This window comes from Hordeum vulgare, chromosome 6H (assembly GCF_904849725.1).
Source record: "Hordeum vulgare subsp. vulgare chromosome 6H, MorexV3_pseudomolecules_assembly, whole genome shotgun sequence".
Taxonomy (NCBI): domain Eukaryota; kingdom Viridiplantae; phylum Streptophyta; class Magnoliopsida; order Poales; family Poaceae; genus Hordeum; species Hordeum vulgare.
The window spans coordinates 144,877,595-144,901,126 of NC_058523.1; positions in this window are offsets into that span (position 1 = coordinate 144,877,595).

Sequence of the window (23,532 nt, forward strand, 5' to 3'; positions counted from 1 at the left end):
TTAATATGTCGAGATATGTATTCCCCTAAGTGTGCACCGTTGCGAAGGTTCGTTGTTTCGAAGCACCACGTGTTGATCGGGTGTGATAGATTCTAACGTTCGCATACAACGGGTGTAAGCCAGTTTACACATGCAGAACACTTAGGTTGACTCGACGAGCCTAGCATGTATAGACATGGCCTCAAATACGGGATACCGAAAGGTCGAACATGATTCGTATGGTTGATACGATCAGCATAGAAATGCTCACCATTGATGACTAGTCTGTCTCATGTGATGATCGGACACGGGCTAGTCGATGTGGATCATGTGTCACTTGGATGACTAGAGGGATGTCGATCTAAGTGGGAGTTCATTAATAATTTGATTAGATGAACTTAATTATCATGAACTTAGTTTAAAATTGTCTTTACAAATATTGTAGATCCAATGGCCAATGCAAATGTCTCATTCAACTTTAACGCGTTCCTAGAGAAAACCAAGCTAAAAGACAATGGGAGCAACTATGCAGACTAGGCTCGTAACTTAAAGCTCATCCTCATGGGTTCCAAGAAGGCATATGTCCTTGATGCACCGCTAGGTGATCCTCCCATTCCCTCGGCGACCCAGGACGTTAGGAACGCCTGATAGTCGCGGAGTGATGACTACTCTCTCATTCAGTGCGACATGCTTTACAGTCTAGAACCGGGGCTCCAAAGACGTTTTGAGCAACATGGAGCATATGAGATGTTCGAGGAGCTGAAACTTGTTTCTCAAGCTCATGCCCGGGTCGAGAGATATGAAGTCTTCGACAAGTTCTTTAGCTGTAAGATAGAGGAGAATAGTTCCGTCAGTGAGCACATACTCAGAATGTCTGGGTTGCACAACCGCTTAACTCAGCTGGGAGTTGAACTTTCGGATGATGCGGTCATTGAAAGAATCCTCCAGTCGCTTCCACCAAGCTATAAAGTCTTTGTGATGAATTACAACATGCAAGGGATGGAAAAGACTATTCCCGAATTGTATTCAATGCTGAAATCTGCACAGGTAGAAATCAAGAAAGAGCATCAAGTGTTGATGTTCAATAAGACCACCAGTTTCAAGAAGGGCAAGGGTAAGAAAAGCTTCAAGAAAGACGGCAAAGCAGTTGCCGTGCCCGGTAAGCCAGTTGCCGGGAAGAAGTCAAAGAAAGGACCCAAGCCTGAGACTTAGTGTTATTACTGCAAGGGAACCCGTCACTGGAAGCGGAATTGCCCCAAGTACTTAGCGGACAAGAAGGCCAGCAACGTCAAAGGTATATGTGATATACTTGTTATTGATGTGTACCTTACCAGCGCTCATAGTAGCTCCTGGGTATTTCATACCGGTGTGTTTCTCACATTTGCAACTCTAAGCAGGAACTACGGAACAAGCGTAGGCTGGCTAAGGACGAGGTGATGATGCGTGTTGGGAATGGTTCCAAGGTCGATGTGATCGCCATCGGCACACTACCTCTACATCTACCTTCGGGATTAGTTATAAACCTTAATAATTGTTATTTAGTACTAGCTTTGAGCATGGACATTGTATCGGGATCTCGCTTGATGCAATATGGCTACTCATTTAAATCTGAGAATAATGGTTGTTCTATTTATATGAGTGGAATGTTTTATGGTCATGCCCCACTGGTAAATGGTTTATTCCTGATGAATCTCGATTGTGATGATACACATATTCATAGTGTGAGTGCTAAAAGATGTAAGACAATTTTGCACACGCGGAACAATCAGGTTAAACTTGATGAGCCTAGCATGTACAGACATGGCCTCGAAACACAAGAGACCAAAAGGTCGAACATGAGTCATATAGTAACTATGATCAACATAGAGATGTTCACCATTGAAGCCAACTCAACTCACGTGATGATCGGACATGAGTTGGTGGATTTGAATCATGTACCACTAGAATGACGAGAGGGATATCAATTTGAGTGGGAATTCTTAAGTAATATGATTCATTGAACGCATTATCATGAACATAGTCAAAATGTCTTTGCAAATTATGTTGTAGATGATTAGCTTGGCCGTAGCTCCCCTGTTTTTGATGTGTTCCTAGAGAAAACTAAGTTGAAATATGATAGTAGCAATTATGCGGACTGGGTCCGTAAACCGAGGATTGTTCTCTTTGTTGCAAAGAAGGCTTATGTCCTTAATGCACCGCTCGGTGTGCTACCCCCCGAGCATCATCTGTGGATGTTGCGAACATCTGACATACACGTTTTTGATGACTACATTATAGTTCAGTGTGCCATGCTTTATGGCTTAGAATTGAGGCACCCAAGACGTTTTGAACGTCACGAAACATATGAGATGTTCCAAGAGGTGAAATTAGGATTTCAAGCTTGTTCCTGTATTGAGAGGTATGAGACCTCTGACAAGATTCTTTGCCTGCAAAGTAAGGGAGAAAAGCTCAATCGTTGAGCATGTGCTCAGATTGTGTGGGTGCTACTATTACTTGAATAGAGTGGGAGTTATTCTTCCAGATGAGATAGTGATTAAAGTAGTTCTCCAAAGTCACTGCCACCAAGCTACCGAGCTTCGTGATGAACTATAACATATCAGGGATAGAGATGATGATCCTTGAGCTATTCGCGATGTTTGACACCGCGAAGGTAGAAATCAAGTAGGAGTATCAAGTGTTGATGGTTAGTAAAACCACTAGTTTCAAGAAGGGCAAAGGGAATGAAGGGAAACTTCGAGAATGACAAGTCAGTTGTCACTCAATGAAGAAACCCAAGGTTGAACCCAAACCCGAGACCAAGTGCTTCTATGATGAGGGGAATGATCACTAAAGCAAAACTACCCTAGACACTTGGTAGATAAGAAAGGCTGGCAACGTCAACAAAAGTATATTGGATATACGTGTTATTGATGTGTGCTTTACTAGTACTGCTAGTAGCACATGTGTATTAGATATAGTTCAATTGCTAAATGTTAGTAACACGAAATAAAAGCTACGGAATAAACGGAGACTAGGTAAATGCGAGGTGACGATGTGTGTTGGAAGTGTTTACAAGGTTGATGTGATCACCATCGCACGCTCTCTCTACCTTCAGGATTAGTGTTAAACCTAAATATTGATTGGTTTTTGCGTTGAGCATGAACATGACTAGATCGTGTTTATTGCAATACGGTTATTCATTTAAAGAGAATAATGGTTACTCTGCTTACTTGAATAAAACCTTCAATGGTCATGCACCTAATATGAATGGTTTAATGAATCTCGATCGTAGTGGTACACATGTTCATAATATTTATGCAAAAATATACAAAGTAGTAATGATAGTACCACTTACTTGTGGCACTGCCGCTTGAGTCATATTCGTATAAAAATGCATGAAGAAGCTCTATGCTGATGGATCTTTGGACTCACTCGTTTTTGAATCGTTTGAGACATGAGAACCATGCCTATTAGTGTAAACGCATGAACAAACTCCATGCAGATGGATCATTTGGACTCACTTGTTTTTGAATCACTTGAGACATGCAAATCATGCCACAAGAGCAAGATGACCAAAGGCCTCGTTCTTCCAGTGAGATGGAACTAGCAAGTGACTTGTTGGAAATAATACATTTTGATGTATGCAGTCCAATCAGTGCCGAGGCGCGCAGTGGATATCGTTATGTTCTTACTTCACTGATGATTTGAGCAGACACAAGTCTATTTGCTTGATGAATCACAAGTCTGAAATATTGAAAAGTTCAAGCCATTTCAGAGTGAAGTTGAAAGATCATCATGACAAGAGGATACTATATCTATGATGTGATCGCGGAGGTAAATATATATCTGAGCTGCGAGTTTGGTATACATTTAAGACAATGTGAAAATTGTTCAACAACTCATGTCACCTAGAACACCATAGTGTAATGGTGTGTCCGAACGTCATAGCCGCGCCCTATTGGATATGGTGCATACTATGATGTATCTTATCGAATTACCACTATCATTTTGGGGTTATGCATTAGAGACAACCACATTCACTTTAAATAGGGCACCATTTAAATCCGTTGAGATGACATCATATGAACTATGGTTTGTTGAAACCTAAGTTGTCGTTTCTTAAAAGTTTGGGGCTACGATGCTTATGTAAAAAGGCTTTAGCCTAATAAGCTCGAACCCAAAGCGGATAAATGCATCTTCATAGGATACCCAAAACAGTTGGGTACACCTCCTATCTCAGATCCGAAAGCAAAGTGTTTGTTGCTGAAAATGGGTCCTTTCTTGAAATAGAGTTTCTCTGTAAAGAATTGAGTGGGAGGATTGTGATAGCCTCGCTTATTAGGGATGATAGACTACTCGTATCAATAAGGAATTCCTTCTTTTTCGGGAGCCCATTCGAACAGAACTCCCAGGTTAAGCGTGCTTGGCTTGGAGTAGTTCTAGGATGGGTGACCGACCGGGAAGTTTATCCCGAGTACGCATGAGTGAGGACAAAGTGCGTAGAAAAGACTAGTATTGATATGTGGGGCCAGTCTAGATCCCCCCAGGAGTAATGACCGCCGGCGGGTGTTTCCGGGGCGTTACAAGTTTGGTATCAGAGCCGACCCTCGTGGTTACACGGATGTTTGCAGACAGGTGCGCAGTCATGTTGTTCATGACGTTTGTGACCTGTCGTGGCACATGGCATGGCACATGTACTGGACTGGATGCACAGACGTTTGTCCAAGAGGGAACGTTCCTGTGGCCCGACGAGGACGTCAGTTCGTTTGAGTGGTGGTGTATGTAATAGCCTGGCTTATTAGGGATGATAGACTACTCATATCAATAAGGAATTCCTTCTTTTCCGGGAGCCCATTCGAACAGAACTCCCAGGTTAAGCATGCTTGGCTTGGAGTAGTTCAAGGATGGGTGACCGACCGGGAAGTTTATCCCGGGTGCGCATGAGTGAGGACAAAGTGCCCAGAAAAGACTAGTATTGATATGTGGGCCCAGTCTAGATCCCGCGAGGAGTAACGACCGCCGGCGGGTGTGTCCGAGGCGTTACAAGGATGGTGGAACTTGATGAGGTTGTTGAACCGTCACTTCTGAAAGTGCGTTATATCGACTAGAGGGGGGTGAATAGGATATTTTAGAATTTCATCACCGAGGAAATTACTTTTGAGGAAATTTCTCACTAATGACTAACTTACAACGGAAGCAGTAAAGGATCAGAAGTGCAAAGTTTCACAACAGCAGTTTTTTAGTGTGAGGAATGTGAAAACAGATTGCACAGTGAGCAGGCACGCAGAAAACAGATGAGGATTAACTAGCGTGAAGAATTTGGGGTTGAGGATTTAGAGAAAGTCTTCAGCAAATTCTTCAAACAGTAACAATGAAAGTCATCAACACATAATTTGAGGAAAGTAAGGAGTTGACGAATTAGAACCCGTTTCACAGCGAAGACAGTAGTTGATGACTCAGTTCCAAGTGCTGTGGCAGTTGTACATCTGGTTTGGAGCGGCTTGGTATTGAAACCAAAGGACACACAGTCCCTATCGTGTTCTCCTTGGGCTAAGAACACACAGTCCTCGCCCAACACTCGTGGTAAGTCTTCATGGCAGACTTCCAAACCCTCACAAACTTGGTCACCCGACGATCCACAATTAACTGCTGGATTGCTCTAGACCATGACGCCTAACCGTCTCGAGGATGCACAGTCCTCAAAGGTAAAAGGCTTCAGTCCCACACAGGAAAAACTTCTTCAGTGATGCTCAATCACTTGGTTCTAGGTTTGTGGTTTCGGTGTATGGGGTATTTCCTCACGGAAGAATTACTCTCGAAGACTCTGAGGAATTGGGTTGCTCTTATGACAAGTGTCAGTTTCTAACAGAGCAGCCAACCAGCTAATGGTTGTGGGGGGCGGCTATTTATAGCCTGGGAGCATCCTGACATGATTTGACACTAATGCCCTTAAATAATATGACCGTTGGTGTCGATAAGACCAATGATGTGGCGTGGCTATCGAAACGGTCGGAACCCTCAACTGTGAGAGTCCTCATGTCATTCGTATTCCTCACTTGAGGCTTTTGGTAGGATTAGGCTTGGGTTGAGCATCATGAGGAAATTCAATCCAAAGTGTAACTTTGACCCCCTTTAACAGTACGGTGTTCCTATTACTCAAGTGTGAAGAAAATAAAACAGAAAGAGTAAATCTTCATGCTTCAAAGTCTTCAGAATGATTTTCTTCAGGACACACCGAATTCCTCCATTTCAATTTCTTCATGAGGAATATAAATTTCATCGCTGATTCTTCGCGATTCAATTCTTCAGCTTCAGACCAATTTCTTCAACCGAAGATGTACATTTTTAGGGGTCGATATTCATCAAATATCTCAAACTCCTCAGTGACTTATAGATCATGTGTACACTCATAAACACATTAGATACTTAACCTATAATTCTTCAAACCACCAAAATCACTAAGGGGCACTAGATGCACTTACAATCTCCCCCTTTTTGGTGGTTGATGACAATTAGGTTAAGTCTTCAACATGGATCAAAAATATGAAGTGTAAATACTCATTTGAGGAATTTGAAATCAAGATTCAAAGAGACTCCCCCTGAAGATGTGCATATCTTGAGGATTTTGCCTTTCACAGCAAATGCACATTGATGATTTATATCATGGAGATCTCCCCCCGAGTCTTGTAAATCATGCATGCATGTAACATATAGTATGAAGAAAATGAAGATGCATGATGACAAATGGTATCTGACGAATTCCAGCATGCGTGCATTAAAACTTGAGGAATAAGCATGCGAAGAAAAACGTTCAAAAGCGTAAGAGTACCATCGGGCTTAAGTTACAACTCATTACATAAAAACTTCAGAAGAGCCAAGAGTTTGTAACTTAAATATAGTTCATAAGCCCCAAAATATCCCGCTTGAAGACTAACTCTCAAGTTTCTCCCCCTTTGTCAACAAGTAACAAAAAGGGACAAACTGAGGACTAACGCCCGTGAAGACTTCACTTCTTGGCGGTTGATGAAGATGCGTGGTGCTTCTTAGGAGTAGTCTTCTTCCTTGGACCGGTGGCAGTGTCGAGCTGTTCTTCATCAGATTCAGCAGTGCGGAATGAAGAAAAGGAACTGTCTTCAAGGTCTGGAACTGGAATTGGCTTGAAATTCTTCTTGGGAGGCCACGACCATTCAAAGTCTCGCTCAAAGTCCAATTCTTCAAGTTCTGTCTCAGTCTTCAAATGAGCAAGTGTAGCCCAGGTGCGATCAAAAACCCCATGCAGATAGTGATGGTTAAGCTTCACAGAGTTCTGTGTTTCAGTGAGGGTTTTCACAATGGCGCCGAACTGGCGTTTGACCCACTTGTGATTTTGATCCACCTTCTGGTGAAGACTGAGGAGAAGCTCTCTGGTATTCAGCACGCGAGGAGCAACAGGGCTTGCCGGGTGAGTCTCAGTATCATCCCATGAAGAATAAGCTTCCGGCTCTCTGAACTGTCCATCAAGGGGCCTAGAGCCTTCATCAATCACTGACTTGCCTTTTCCTTCAACTAGCTCGAAAGTCTTCTTGTTGACCCTGATAGGAGGCATATAACCAACATGGTTGTTGAAATCAGCGTGGAAGTTGATGCGTGTCCTTGTCCTGATGAATCTCATGATCCATGGGGCATATATCTTGTGATCAAATGGACACATAGCATTATCGGCCAAAGTCCTCAAGAAGAAATCATGTATGTTGATAGGAATACCATGGATGATGTTGAAGAGGATATTCTTTATGATGCCCACGACATCTTCTTCATCATCATGGCCTTTGATCGGCGCAAGGACGCTGCAGAGGATTCTGTAAACATATCTTGGTTCATACTTGAGCTCGTGGACAAGGAAGGTTTTTCGCGGTGGTTGACCTTTAGCCAAAGGCTTCATGAGGACTTCCATCATCCCGTTGGGCAGCTCACGCTCACCATAAAGCTTCACAACATCCTCTGAGGGAATTGATACTGGCAATTCACGCAGTAGCTTAGTAGCAGGAGCCTTGTAGTGAGTGTTTTGTGTCATCCAGTCAAACACCCAGGTGTTAATGTCTTCAGGATCGCCAGATATTTGAAGAGTGGCATAAAACTGAAGAATGAGCTCACTGTTCCAATCAGAGATGTCTGAGCACATTGGTAGCAGTCCAGCTTCATGAAGAACATTGAGGACTAGGACTAGGCATGGAATTGCTTCAAGTTCAACATGAGGAATATGCATGTGCTGGAATATCTTATTTCTTCCACACAACACAGAGGCATAGTAATTCAGCTGTGTCCTTGTCCAGAACTTCAGATGTCTGATTTGAGGCTTGTCATAGGAATTTTCTCCAATGAAGTACATGCGTTCTTCAAAGAAGTTTTCCTTTTGAAACTTTGGACGATTGGAGAATGGCTGACGCTGCATTGGCTGAAGATTTAGCTGAGGAACGGGAGGGGAGACAACAATTGCAGTCTCGGGGTTGAGCACGACGAAAGCATTGTCTTGATCAGGTGCATTTTCTTCAGCATTGTCCTCAGGGTGAGGAATTTCATCAGCTTGGGCTTCAGGTTGAGGAGCTTGCTCATGTTGTGCTCCATGTTGAAGAAGGGGATCTGGCAGGGTATCAGGCTGAGCAATAGGTTCATTCTGAGCCTCAGTGTGAAGATCTTGCTCAGGTGGAGGAGTTGGGTCAGCCTGTTCCTCATCTTGAGGATTTTTCTCAGGACTTTGAATTTCATCATCTTGAGGAATTTCACTTTTCTCTTCCTCAGCTGGCTTGGTGACTGAGGCAGTTTCATCAGCTGGTGCAGCTGATCCTTGTGCAGTGTCTTCCTGAGGAACGGAGGGCTGAGGACTGTTGTCAATATGAATTTCTTCGTCAGTGTGTTCCTCAGATTCGTCATCCTTCATTTCCTCATCTGTCCCTTTCTCTTGGTCTGCAAGGATGACCATTTCATAAGACGGAGCGACGTTGAGGGGTACAGGGTCCAGTGGAGCATTATCTTCAAGCGCTCTGAGACGCTTGGCCTCAGTTTCTTCTTCTGCTGAGGAGGCCTTTCTCTTTTTGGCTTCCTTCTCAGCAACCCTGGTTTTCTTCACGTCTGATGCAGACGGAGTCATCTTCTTCACCTTTATAGCTTTTGGTGAAGGGGTTCTCTCGACAGATTCATCAGCTGGCTTTGAGGAACCAACTGGAGCAGAGTCATCAGCTTGCTTTGATGCAGCAGCTGGATCAGGGGCAGTCTCACCAGCTGTAGTAGATGCATTAGCTGGATTTTTCATGGTGATTTATTCAATAGCCGGTACATCCACACGTCTTTCTTGGGGTATTTCCTCAGCTTGAGGAGTTTCATCAGCTTGAGGAGATTCATCGGCTGGCTATTCAATCAGAGGCTGAGGATTTGATACTGGAGGGACAACCGTCTTGTTGTAGTCATCAACAGCTTTAGTGGCAAATTTGATGAAACTGCTTTTGAGACTCTAACGATCAGATAGCTTGGAGTACTTATCAGTCAAAGTCTTCAACTCAGCTTGTGTTGATACCAGTGCGTCAGGCGTCAAGTCGAGGAGATTCTGCTTGAGGAATTTCTCCTTTTTAAGCTTAGCAACCTTGGCCTGCTTGGCTTGCTGTTCTTTCCACTTGGCTTCGTTGATGAATGTGGCCACCATGTGACTGATGCCAGGGGAAGTTTCAAATCATCAAGCGGAGTGTTTGGGTCCTCATACCAGATGTTTATGTAGTCTAGGAGGACCTTGGGGTCCATGGCCAGAGGAATGGCGCTACCAGACGCTTGAGCTACCCTCTCCTGCTTGTTTCTGATTATAGCTTGCAGGGTTTGATCATCATATTCATCACTACCCTCTGATGCAGACGGGACTGTGATGATTTTGCTGGGGCTTGGTTGTGTTGCTCTTTCAGCAGACACCTGAGTCTTCACAGGAGGTGGTGCATACTTTGTCTCCGAGCTGGTTGCAGCTGGGAGTGAGGAGCTGGAGGTAGCGGGCATTGGCTTCATGACCGGCTTCAGTGCTGGTTTCTCTTGAGGCTTTGGTGGTGGTGCTGAGGATTTTGGCGCTGAGGGTTTTGTAACTGATGCCTGAGCTGTTTTCTGTTGAGGCTTTGGAGCCCTTGTCTTTGATGGCATAGACTCTGGTTGAGGAATTGTTGAACCAGAAGTCTCGGCGGCAGAGGAAGTAGCCGCAGTTGAAGCAGCAGCTGAGGATTCATTGAATTTCCTCACCGCAGCATCTGCCTGCTTCTTAAGCTTAGCCAAATGCTTGTCCTTTTCATCAGGATAGTCATCAAGGGTCTTGAGGCTTGAGGGGTGTGCTACTTGATGAGCCTCAAGTGTGTCCCGTTTGCCAGGAGGCTTCACGGCGAATTTCTTCGCATACTTGGCCATTGTTTAGCCCATCGGCGTTCAATCTTCTGAAGCCGAATCTTTCTCTTGGCCATTGTTTCATTTTCATCAGGTGTGCAATAGTCCAAGTAAATATCCTCAGGGATATCCAAAGCCGTGTTCTGCTCAAGTTTCTTCCCTCCCTTCTGTTTCCTGTCATCCTCCATTTTCTTCAGCTGAGGATTTTGCTGATGAGATTGAATTCTTGAGGATTCTGATGAGACTTGAAGATTTTCTTCAAGAAACGCTGCAAATGAGTTAATGTGATGAGAACCGAGAGATTCATCAGCTGACATGTGTGTACCTGTGAACAGAGTATAGTTGCGAGGAATTTGGAGAGGTCATATGCGTTCTCAGATTTGAAGAAAATGAAAAAGTTTGACAGTTGAGGAATTTAACCAGTGATTGAGGAATTTGCCTAAGCATATTGTTCTTTGGTTCTAGAGTTGTACAGATCCGAAAATTCGCATAATTGAGGAATCTCGTGAAAATCTTAGATGCTTAGTGAAGTTCATCGATGGTGTGGTGATAGGCAGTGTTTGAGGAATCAGGTACATATGGATTCTTGAGGAAAAACAGATTTCACATCGGAGATGTAAAATAGTAGATCTAACTTGCTGTAAAAATGGGGTTTTCATTTAACCTTGAAGGCGCGCACGAAGAACACAGAAAAGTTGTAGAGAGAAGCTCTTCGGTGCGTGTCCAATGCGCCCTAACCCGGCAGCAGAGGACGTCTACGGCGGCGGACGAAGATGGTCCGACTCCGGCGTGGTTCCGACGACGGAGAAGTTGAGGCAGTGAAGCTCTTCTTCGCCGGCGACGAGACTTCCAACGGTGGCACTAGGGTTCGGTGCTTTTTGCTGTAGCAGGAGAGCGATGGGGCGAAGTGTTTGCCGAGGGGGGTAAGGACATATTTATAGCGAGGCAGTTACTGTTGGCGCGAAGAATTCAGACCAAACAACTCCTGCCTCTACGTCTCCGCAGGACACGTGTAGCTCCCGAGCAAGGCGGTGGAGATAGTGGAGATCGTGGTTATCCGAACGTGGGAAGTGGGTTTCAGTTACTGTGCATTAAAGAAACATTTTTTAAGAGTTGAGGATTTGTTACATAATCATCAGCTGACAAGGACGCAGTGAGGATTTTGAACAAAGTTTCAAGTAGAACGCATATGAAGAATCGAATAGACTGGATGAGAGTAGAAAAGAGGGAAAGTAGGGTCCGATCACATTCACTTAGATGAAATATCAACTTGAAGAAATAGTTATAAGTGAATGCTATTGAGGACTTGAAATCACAGTCTATCTAGTCAAACGAAAGTCATCAAGTGTTTTTGAAGATTTGAGTAACTTGAGGATTTTGTGACAAATCGTCACAATGAAGAACAACTCTTTTGAAGAAAAACACATTTTGAGGAAATGGAACTTTGAAGAAAATCAACTTAAGGAATTTCACGTTGGGCGGTGGCGTGACCCACCATATAAGAAAGTTGATTACAGACGCCGCGTACAATTGTCGTAGGGCCCTGAGAATCAATTTCTTCGTTGATTTCTTCACATTCAGAGTGACATTCTTCATCAGTTGAAGAAAATCGATTCATCAAGTGTGGCACATCTAAGTCATCAATTTTGCATAAGTGTTAGGATGTGTGCATGTTTTTTTACAAAACATTTGAAGATTCTAAGATATTTAGCTCACACCGCAACTTGCAAAACCTTTTCTCATCCAAGGGCTTAGTGAAGATATCTGCTAGTTGATCATCAGTCTTCACATGGTCGATGAGGATATTGCCCTTGAGGACATGGTCCCGAAGAAAATGATGACGAATCTGGATGTGCTTAGTCTTCGAGTGTTGTACTGGGTTGTATGCAATCTTGATTGCACTCTCATTGTCGCAGTAGAGAGGCACATTCTTCATGTTGATGCCATAGTCCTTGAGGGTTTGCTTCATCCATAGTAATTGAGCACAGCATGAACCAGCAGCAATGTACTCAGCTTTGGCAGTGGAGAGTGATACGCTGTTGTGCTTCTTTGAACCAGCAAACTAGTGATCTTCCAAGGAAATGACATGTACCAGAAGTTGACTTGCGATCCACACGATCACCAGCATAGTCAGAATCAGAATATCCTACCAGATGAAGATTGGTGCCCTTGGGATACCATAATCCTAGTGTTCGTGTGTGAGCTAAGTATCGAAGAATATTCTTCACAGCCTTATGGTGTGATTCCTTCGGTTTTGCTTGAAAACATGCTCACATGCAAACACTAAGCATTATATCTGGCCTAGATGCACATATATACAATAAAGAGCCAATCGTAGAGCGATATACCTGCTGATCGAATTCTTTACCATTTTCATCAGTGCCGAGGTGGCCATTGGTAGGCATTGGAGTCTTGGCACCCTTGCATTCATGCATGTCGAATTTCCTGAGAACATCCTTGAGGTATTTCTCTTGTGATATGAAGATTCCATTGTGTTGTTGACGAATTTGAAGACCTAAGAAGAATTTCAGCTCCCCCATCATAGACATTCGACATTCTTCACTCATCATGTAAGAAAATTCATCACTGTATCGTTTGTCAGTACAGCCAAATATGATATCATCGACATATATTTGACACACAAATAGCTCATTATCATAGGATTTAGTGAAAAGAGTTGGATCGAGTGAACCAGGTTTGAAGCCTTTCTTCATGAGGAATTCCTTCAATGTATCATACCAAGCCCGAGGGGCTTGCTTGAGACCATAGAGCGCCTTTTTGAGTCTGAAGACTTTGTCTGGATTCTTTGGATCCTCAAAACCTGGGGGCTGAGCAACATATACTTCGTCCTCAAGCTTACCATTGAGGAATGCACTTTTCACATCCATTTGATATAAGATGATGTTATGATGATTAGCATAAGCAAGTAGTATTCGAATAGCTTCAAGTCTAGCAACAGGTGCAAAAGTTTCATCGAAATCTATTCCTTCAACCTGGGTGTAGCCTTGGGCTACAAGTCGTGCCTTGTTCCTCACCACTTGACCGTCCTCATCTTGCTTGTTTCGGAAAATCCATTTGGTACCGATGATGTTGTGCTTGCGAGGATCTGGTCGTTTGACGAGCTCCCATACGTCATTCAGCTTGAATTGAAGAAGTTCATCTTGAATAGCTTGGATCCACTCCGGTTCCAGGAAAGCCTTAGCAACTTTTGAGGGTTCTGTGATAGATACAAAGGAAAAATGCCCACAAAAGTTAACTAAGTGTGAAGCTTTTGAGCGAGTGAGAAGACCTGGCGCGTTGATGTTGTTGAGGATTTTGTCAAGTTCTACTTCATTTGCAATCCTCGGATGAGCTGGTTGAGGATTTCGTCTAGGCTGAGGAAGTGGTTCTGGTGCAATTTCCTCAGGAGCATCTTCTTGATTTTCATCAGTGATGGGGATCGTTTCTTCATCAATTTCCTCTATGGGAACAATGTCTTCAGTAGGTTTGAGCTTATTGCTTCGTCAGGAGACAACTTATCTGGATTAGAAGGCAATTGCTCTCTTTGCGAGCCGTTAGTTTCATCGAACAACACATCTACAGTCTTAACAACTTTGTTGTGATAGTTGTTGAAGACTCTGTAGGTGTGCGAGTCCTTTCCATAACCGAGCATAAAACCCTCATGTGCCTTAGGTGCAAATTTTGAGCTATGGTGAGGATCTCTAATCCAACATTTTGCACCGAAGACTTTGAAATAACTTACATTGGGTTTCTTATTAGTGAGGAGTTCATATGACGTTTTCTTGAGGAATTTGTGAAGATATACCCTGTTGATGATATGGCATGCAGTGTTGATTGCTTCAGGCCAAAAGCGAGAGGAGTCTAATATTCCTCAAGCATAGTTCTTGCCATCTCAACCAGAGTCCTGTTCTTCCTTTCGACGACACCGTTTTGCTGAGGAGTATAAGGAGCAGATAATTCGTGATTAATACCAAGTTCATCAAGATAATCATCAAAACCACTGTTTTTGAACTCTGTTCCATTATCACTCCTGATATTTTTGATCTTGATGCCAAAGTTCGTCGAGGCCCTTGAAGAAACTCGTTTGAAGATTTCCTGCACTTCAGTTTTATATACTATGATATGCACCCATGTATATCTGGAATAATCATCAACTATAACGAAGCCATATAAAGATGCTGCATTGGTTAGTGTGGCATAGTGAGTAGGTACAAATAGATCCATATGAAGCAATTCGAAGGGACGAGTAGTGGTCATGATAGTCTTTGAGGGATGCTTGGAGCTGGTCATTTTCCCAGATTCACATGCACCCCAGAGATGATCTTTGAGGAATTTAACTGATTCGATGCCGATGACATGCTTCTTCTTCGCGAGCGTGTGCAAATTTCTCATGCCTGCATGACCTAGTCTACGGTGCCACAGCCATCCTTCTGAGGTTTTTGATAGTAAGCAAGTGGCTGGTTGAGGACCTGTAGACAAATCAACAATGTACAAATCCCCTCTTCTTACACCTTCGAAGACTTTGGATCTGTCAGATTCCATGATGACTACACATCTATATCTACCAAAGATAATAATCATATCAATATCACAAAGCATCGAGACTGACATGAGGTTAAAACCAAGGGATTCAACAAGCATCACTTTGTCCATATGCCTATCCTTGGAAATAGCCACTTTGCCAAGTCCCAATACCTTGCTTTTACGTTTGTCAGCATATGTGATTTGCTTCAGAGGTGATGGAGTTAGTGGCATATTCATCAGCAAGCTTTTATCACCAGTCATGTGATATGTGCAGCCACTATCAAGAACCCACTCAGTATTCTTGGGTTTGTCATCCTGCAGATGAATTAGTACAACTTACCATGTCATATGCTTCAGATTTGAAGAATATGATATCAATTTCATCAGATAAGAATTTCATCACAACAGAATTATAAGGAGGTGTGAAATATTTCTATTTCATCAATATTAGCTTGCATCCTATCAAGCATTTCCTCAGGTCTCCAGCAAATTCTTCAGATGATGATTTTCATCTAGAGACCTAACTTGCAGAAGTGATTAGTTCGATTTCTTCACCACCCACATCTGAAGGGGTGGTAAAGCATTCATCATCCTGCGAGCACCATATGAGAAAGGTGGCATTGAAGCTAATGCACTTCTCTTAACAGTAGGGGGGGGGGGGGTGTTAAAGTAATCATATGAATATGCAGAGAACTGGTTTGAGGATTTATGAACATAATGATTTGAAGAGTAACACTCATATTCATATTCCTTATAGTTTCCCTGCATGTTAGATGCATTGGCACGGGTACGAGCATACTTTTGACCAGTTGAGGATGTTGATCCTTTTGAAGACTTTGGTCCTCCTGAGTATTTTGATCTGGGGTTCAGATTCTTCATCGGTGGTGTTATGAGGACATTCACCTAGAGATTTTCAAGACAGCTTTTGGGAACCCAGATTTTCCTCAAGGGAGGACCATTCCTGCAGTTAGTTCCAACATATCGAGCAAATACTTCACCAAATTGATTTTTGAACAGTTTATAGTTGGAGTCAAATGACTCATCTGAGGAATAGGATAATTCACATGAAAAGCCAGTTAGATTGGATGGATTAAAAGGAGGCCCAGTAGCAGCAACCCATGAGGTTTTGGGATACGGCTCAGGTTTCCAATAAGATCCATCAGCATTTAATTTCCTATCAAAGGCAATTCCTTCTTTCCTCGGGTTCCTGTTCAGGATCTTTTTTTGAGCACATCACAAAGGGTTTGATGTCCTTTGAGGCTTTTGTATATGCCTGTCACATACCGTTCCTTCAACCCTGCATTTTCATCAGTAACATTTGTGTTTTCCTCAAGTGAGGAAATAGACACTACAGGTGCAGTTGAAGAATTTGCAGCAATAGAAGCATTTGATGATTATGGTGAAGAATTAGCAGTTTCGCATTCAATGCATTTAAGACATGGAGGAATGAATTCAGCTTGAGCAGCGCTGATCTGTTGAGCTAGTAATGAATCATTTTCCATACGAAGATCATCACGAGAAATCCTCAGCTTCTCTAGATCAAGCTTCCTTTGAAGAAATTCATAGGAAAGTTTCTCATGATCAGCGAGGAGTGTATCATAACGATCTTGAAGATTATCAAATCTAGACTGAAGACTTTTCACATCTTCAGTAAGGATTTGGGTAAGATTCATTTCATCATTCAACAGATCATCACTTCTATCTAGCAGTTTCTCAAGCTTTTCCAGGGCAGTTTGTTGTTTAGTGGCAATGGTAGCAAGTTTACTGTAACTGGGTTTTTTATAATCATCAGGTTCACACTCACTTGAATCAGAGGAGGAAGCATCGTTCGGTACCTTCGAACCTTTTGCCATGAAGCAATAGGTTGGAGCGAAGTCATCAGCATAGTCATCAGTGTGGATGGTGTTATCATCTTCTTCAAGGTTGAAGATTGACTTGCTGACGAAAGAGGTTGCCAGTGCAAGACTAGCCTGTCCGGATTCTGAGTCTTGATCAGAACCCTCTTCTTCATCACATTCCTGTGATTCTGCCTCGGAGTCCATTTCCTTGCCAATAAGTTCCCGAGCCTTTCTGAAACTAGTCTTCTTGTGCGATGAGGGCTTTGAAGATGAGGATTTTGAAGATTTCTTCTTCTTCTTCTTCGAGTCATCAGAACTGTCATCCTTGTATTTCTTCTTCTTTGATTCCTTTCCCCAACGGGGACAGTCAGCAATGTAATGACCTGATTTCTTGCATTTGTGGCAGGTTCTTTTCTTGTAGTCCTCAGATGAAGATTCTGATTTCCTCATGTCTCTTCTTGAAGATTTACCGAACTGGCCACGTCGTGTAAACCTCTGGAATTTCCTCACGAGCATTGCAAGCTCCTATCCAAATTCTTCAGGGTCACCAATGCTATCATCCGAATCTTCTTCTTCAGATGAGGAAATTCCTCTAGCCTTAAGTGCACGTGGTCTAGAATAGCTTGGTCCATATAGATCTTTCTGTTGTTCTAGCTGGAATTCATGAGTATTGAGTCTTTCGAGTATATCAGCTGGATCAAGCATCTTGTAGTCTGGTCTTTCTTGGATCACCAGGACTAAAGTATCAAATGAAGAATCCAAAGATCTTAGCAGTTTCTTCACAACTTCATGACCAGTGATGTCTCGAGCTCCCAGTGCTTGCAGTTCATTTGATATGTCAGTGAGGCGATCAAAGGTATCTTGGCAGCTTTCATTGTCATGCCTCTTGAAGCGATTGAAGAGATTGCGAAGAATATCAACACGAGAGTCACGCTGGGTTGATACTCCTTCATTTACTTTGCACAGTCTCTCCCAGATAAGTGTTGCAGAGCCCAACGTACTCATTCTTCCAAACTGGCCTGGGCTCAGATGGCCACAGATGATATTCTTCGCTTGAGAATCAAGTTGTTTGAATTTCTTCACATCAGCAGTAGAGACACTAGCAGAGATGATGGGGACACCATGTTCCACAATATACCAGAGATCATTATCAATAGCTTGTAGATGCATTTGCATCTTGTTTTTCCAGAAGGAAAAGTTCTTTCCTTCGAAAGTAGGACATGCTGCAGTAACCTTAAAAATGCCTGCAATCGACATAACTAAAACTCCAGGTGGTTGAACCATAATCACACAGAACAAGGGAGTACCTTGCTCTGATACCAATTGAAAGTGCGTTATATCGACTAGAGGGGGGGGGGGTGAATAGGATATTTTTAGAATTTCATCACTTAGGAAATTCCTTTTGAGGAAATTCCTCACTGATGTCTGACTTACAGCGGAAACAGTAAAGGATCAGAAGTGCAAAGTTTCACAACAGCAGTTTTTTAGTGTGAGGAATGTGAAAACAGATTGCACAGTGAGCAGGCACGCAGAAAACAGATGAGGATTAACTAGCATGAAAAATTTGGGGTTGAGGAATTTCAGAGAAAGTCTTCAGCAAATTCTTCAAACAGTAACAGTGAAAGTCATGAACACATAATTTGAGGAAAGTAAGGAGTTCAGGAATTAGAACCCGTTTCACAGCGAAGACAGTAGTTGATGACCCACTTCCAACTGCTGTGACAGTTGTACATCTGGTTTGGAGAGGCTTGGTATTGAAAACAAAGGACACACAGTCCCAGGACACACAGTCCCAGGACACACAGTCCCTACCGTGTTCTCCTTGGGCTAAGAACACACAGTCCTCGCCCAACACTCGTGGTAAGTCTTCAGGGCAGACTTCCAAACCCTCACAAACTTGGTCACCCAACGATCCACAATTGACTGCTGGATTGCTCTAGACCATGACGCCTAACCGTGTGGAGGATGCACAGTCCTCAAAGATAAAAGGCTTCAGTCCCACACAGGAACAACTTCTTCAGTGATGCTCAATCACTTGGTTCTAGGTTTGTGGTTTCAGTGTATGGGGTATTTCCTCACCGAAGAATTACTCTCGAAGACTCTGAGGAATTGGGTTGCTCTTATGACAAGTGTCAGTTTCTAACGGAGTATCCAACCAACTAATGGTTGTAGGGGGCGGCTATTTATAGCCTGGGAGCATCCCGACATGATTTGACACTAATGCCCTTAAATAATATGACCGTTGGTGTGGATAAGACCAATGATGTGGCGTGGCTATCGAAACGGTCGGAACCCTCAACTGTGAGAGTCCTCATGTCATTCTTATTCCTCACTTGAGGCTTTTGGTAGGATTAGGCTTGGGTTGAGCATCATGAGGAAATTCATTCCAGAGTGTAACTTTGACCCCCTTTAACAGTACGGTGTTCCTATTACTCAAGTGTGAAGAAAATAAAACAGAAAGAGTAAATCTTCATGCTTCAAAGTCTTTAGAATGATTTTCTTCAGGACACACCGAATTCCTCCATTTCAATTTCTTCATGAGGAATATTAATTTCATCGCTGATTCTTCGCGATTCAATTCTTCAGCTTCGGACCAATTTCTTCAACCGAAGATGTACATTTTTAGGGGTCGATATTCATCAAATATCTCAAACTCCTCAGTGACTTATAGATCCTCTGTACACTCATAAACACATTAGATACTTAACCTATAAGTCTTGAAACCACCAAAATCACTAAGGGGCACTAGATGCACCTACAACTTCAAACAGAGTGTAGGAGGGTGCAAGAAGTTGTTCCTGTGGCGCCTACACCAAATTGAAGAGGAGGCCTATGATGATGATCATGAAGCTTCAGATCAAGTTACTTCCAAACCTCATAGGTCGACAAGGACGCATACTACTCTAGAGTGGTACAGTAATCCTGTCTTGGAGGTCATGTTGTTAGACAACAATGAACCTACGAGTTATGGAGAAGCGATGGTGGGCCTGGATTCCGACAAATGGCTGGACGCCATGAAATCCGAGATAGGATCCATGTATGAAAACAAAGTGTAGACTTTGGAAGAACTACTTGATGGCCGTAAGGCTATTAAGTAGAAGCATATCTTTAAAAGGAAGACACACGTTAATGGTGAATGTCACCATTTAGAAAGCTTGACTTGTTGCAAAGAGGTTTCAGACAAGTTCATAGAGTTGACTATGATGAGACTTTCTCACTCGTAGCGATGTTGACAGTCTGTTGGAATTATGTTAGCAGTTGTTGCATTCTTTCAATTATGAAATATTGCAGATGGATGTCAAAACATATTTTCCTCGAGGTTTCCTTGAGGAAAGGTTGTATGTGATGCAACCAGAAGGTCTTGTCGATCCTAAGGATGCTGACAAGTATGCAAACTCCAACGATCCTTCTATGGACTGGAGCAAGCATCTCGGAGTTGGAATATTCGCTTTGATGAGATGATCAAAGCTTTTGGGTTTATACAAATTTACGAGAACTTGTATTTACAAGAAAGTGAGTGGGAGCACTATAGAATTTGTGATAAGTACATTTAGTTGGCATATTGTTGATCGGAAATGATGTAGAATCTCTGGAAAGCATATAGGGTTGTTTGAATGGTGTTTTTCAAAGGAAAACCTGGAGTAAGCTACTTGAACATTGAGCATCAAAATCTATGGAGATAGATCGAGAAGCTTGATAAAACTTTCAATGAATACATACCTTGACAAGTGTATTGAAGGAGTTCGAAATAGACCGGTCAAAGATGGAGTTCTTGGCTGTGTTGTAAGATGTGAATTTGAGTAAGAATCAAAGTTCGACCACGACAGAAGAAAGAAAAAGGACGAAGGTCGTCCCCTATGCCTTAGCCATAAGCTCTATAGTATGGCATGTTGTGTACCGCACCTGATGTGTGCCTTGCCATGAGTCTGTCAAGGGGTACAAAGAGTAATCCAGGAATGAATCACTGAACAGCGGTCAAAGTTATCCTTAGTAACTAGGGGACTAAGGGTTTCCTCGATTATGGAGGTGATAAAAAGAGTTCGTCGTAAAGGGTTACGACAATGCAAGCTTTGACACTAATCCGAATGACTCTGAGTAGCAAATCAGATTCGTAAAGTGCAGCGGTCATTTGGAATGGTTCCAAATGGCACGAGGTAGCAGCATTTACAGGATAACATAGAGATTTGTAAAGCACACACGGATCTGAAAGGTTCAGACCCGTTGGCTAAAACCCTCTCTCACAAGCAAACATGATTAAACCCCAGAACTTACTCGGTGTAAATCACATAGTGATGTGAACTAGATTACTGACTCTAGTGCAAGTGGGTCACTCTTGGAAATATGCCCTAAAGGCAATAATAAATTAGTTATTATTATATTTCCTTGTTCATGATAATCGTTTATTATAAATGCTTGAATTGTATTTATTGGAAACTCAAATACATGTGTGGATACATAGACAACACTCTGTCCCTAGTGAGCCTCTAATGGACTAGCTCGTTGATCAAAGATGGTCAAGGTTTCCTTGCCATAGACATGAGTTGTCATTTGATAACGGGATCACATCATTAGGAGAATGATGTGATGGACAAGACCCAAACTATGAACGTAGCATATGATCGTGACAGTTTATTGCTACTATTTTGGGCATGTTTAGTATCTGTTTCTATGACCATGAGATCATCCAACTCCCACGCATCGGAGGAATGCCTTGTGTGTATCAAACATCACAACGTAACTGGGTAACTATAAAGGTTCTCTATAGGTATCTTCGAAGGTGTCTGTTGAGTTGGCGTGAATCAAGAATGGTATTTGTCCCTCCGTATGACAGAGAGGTATCTCTAGGGCCCACTCGGTAATACAACATCACAACAAGCCTTGTGACTAAGGAGTTAGTCACGGGGTTTTGTATTACAAATGAGTAAAGAGGCTTGCCGGTAACGAGATTGAACTAGGTATAGAGATATCGACGATCGAATCTCGGGCAAGTAACATACCGATGGACAAAGGGAATAATATACGAGATTAACTGAATCGTTCATATAGAGGTTCGACCGATAAAGATCTTCGTAGAATTTGTAGAAGCCAATATGGGCATCCAGGTCCTACTATTGGTTATTCACTGGAGAGTGTCTCGGTCATGTCTGCATAGTTCTCGAACCCGCAGGGTCTGCACACTTAAGGTTCAGTTACGTTTCGGTATAGTTGAGTTATGTATGTTGGCGACCGAAGGTTGTTCGGAGTCCCGGGTGAGATCCCGGACGTCACGAGGAGTTATGAAATGGTCCACAAACGAAGATTAATACATAGGAACAGGATATTTGGGCTTCAGAATGGTTTCGGGCATTTCCAGTAGTGTATCGGGAATGGCGAATGGGTTCCGGGGGTCCATCGGGAGAAGTCCACCCACCCTAGGGGCTACATGGGCCTAAAAGGTGGCGCACGAGCCCTTAGTGGGCTGGTCAGCCAACCCCTAAAGGCCCTTGCGCCAAGGAGGTGGGAGGAGGCCAAGTGGGGAGGGAATCCTACTAGGAGTAGGACTCCACCTCCCTTGGTGGAGGAGGATTCCTCCTCTTTGGGTTCGGCCACCCAACCCTAGGGGAAACCCTAGGGCGCCACCCCTTCCCCCTCCCTCCTATATATACTAGAGGGGAGAGAGGGCACCAACACACAATCTAAGGCGTAGCCCCTCTCCCTCCCTATAGTTCGTTCTTCCTCTAGATTAGGTTCGGCAGTGCATGGCGAAGCCCTACCGGATCAGCTCCACCACCATCGCCGACATGCCATTAGGCTATCGGAGAACTCAGCTACCTCTCCACCCCTATTGCTCGATCAAGAAGGCGGAGATCGCCATCGATATGTACGTGTGCCGAACGCGGAGGTGCCGTCCATTCAGTGGGATCGCGCGATGGACTGCGATTTGGATCACGAAGATGTTCGACTACATCAACCGCGTTATATACGCTTCCGCTTAGCGATCTACAAGGGTATGTAGATACAATCTCTCCTCTTGTAGATAGTCATCACCATGGATAGATCTTGCGTGTGTGTAGGATTTTTTTTGTTTCCCATGCAACGTTCCCCAACATCTTGTCCATCACATCATTCTCCTAATGACGTGATCTCGTTATCAAATAACAACTCATGTTTATGGCCAAGAAAGCTAGACCATCTTTGATCAACGAGCTGATCCTATAGAGGCTCACTAGGGAGAGTGTGTTGTCTATGTATCCACACATGTATTTGAGTTTCGAATCAATAAAATTCTAGCATGGATAATAAACGATTATCATGAACAAGGAAATATAATAATAACCACTTTATTATTGCCTCTAGGGCATATTTCTAACAGTCTCCCACTTGCACTGGAGTCAATAATCTAGCTCACATCACTATGTGATTTACAATGTAACAAATCTAACACCCATAGAATTCTGGTGTTGATCATGTTTTGCTCGTGGAAGAGGCTTAGTCAAAGGGTCTGCAACATTCAGATCCGTGTGCACTTTGCAAATATTTATGTCCTCCTCTTTGATGTAATCGTGGATGGAATTGAAGCGTCGCTTTATGTGCCTGGTCCTCTTGTGAAACCTTGGTTAATTGGCTAGAGCAAAGGCACCAGTGTTGTCACATAACAGAGTCACTGGATCGAGTGCACTGGGCACAACACCAAGATTTGTCATGAACTCCTTAATCCATACAACTTCTTTAGCCGCCTCTCAGGCAGCTATGTACTCTGCTTCGCATGTAGAATCAACTACCACACTTTGCTTGGAATTGCACGAGCTTACCGCTCCCCCATTCAGAATAAATACGTATCCGGTTT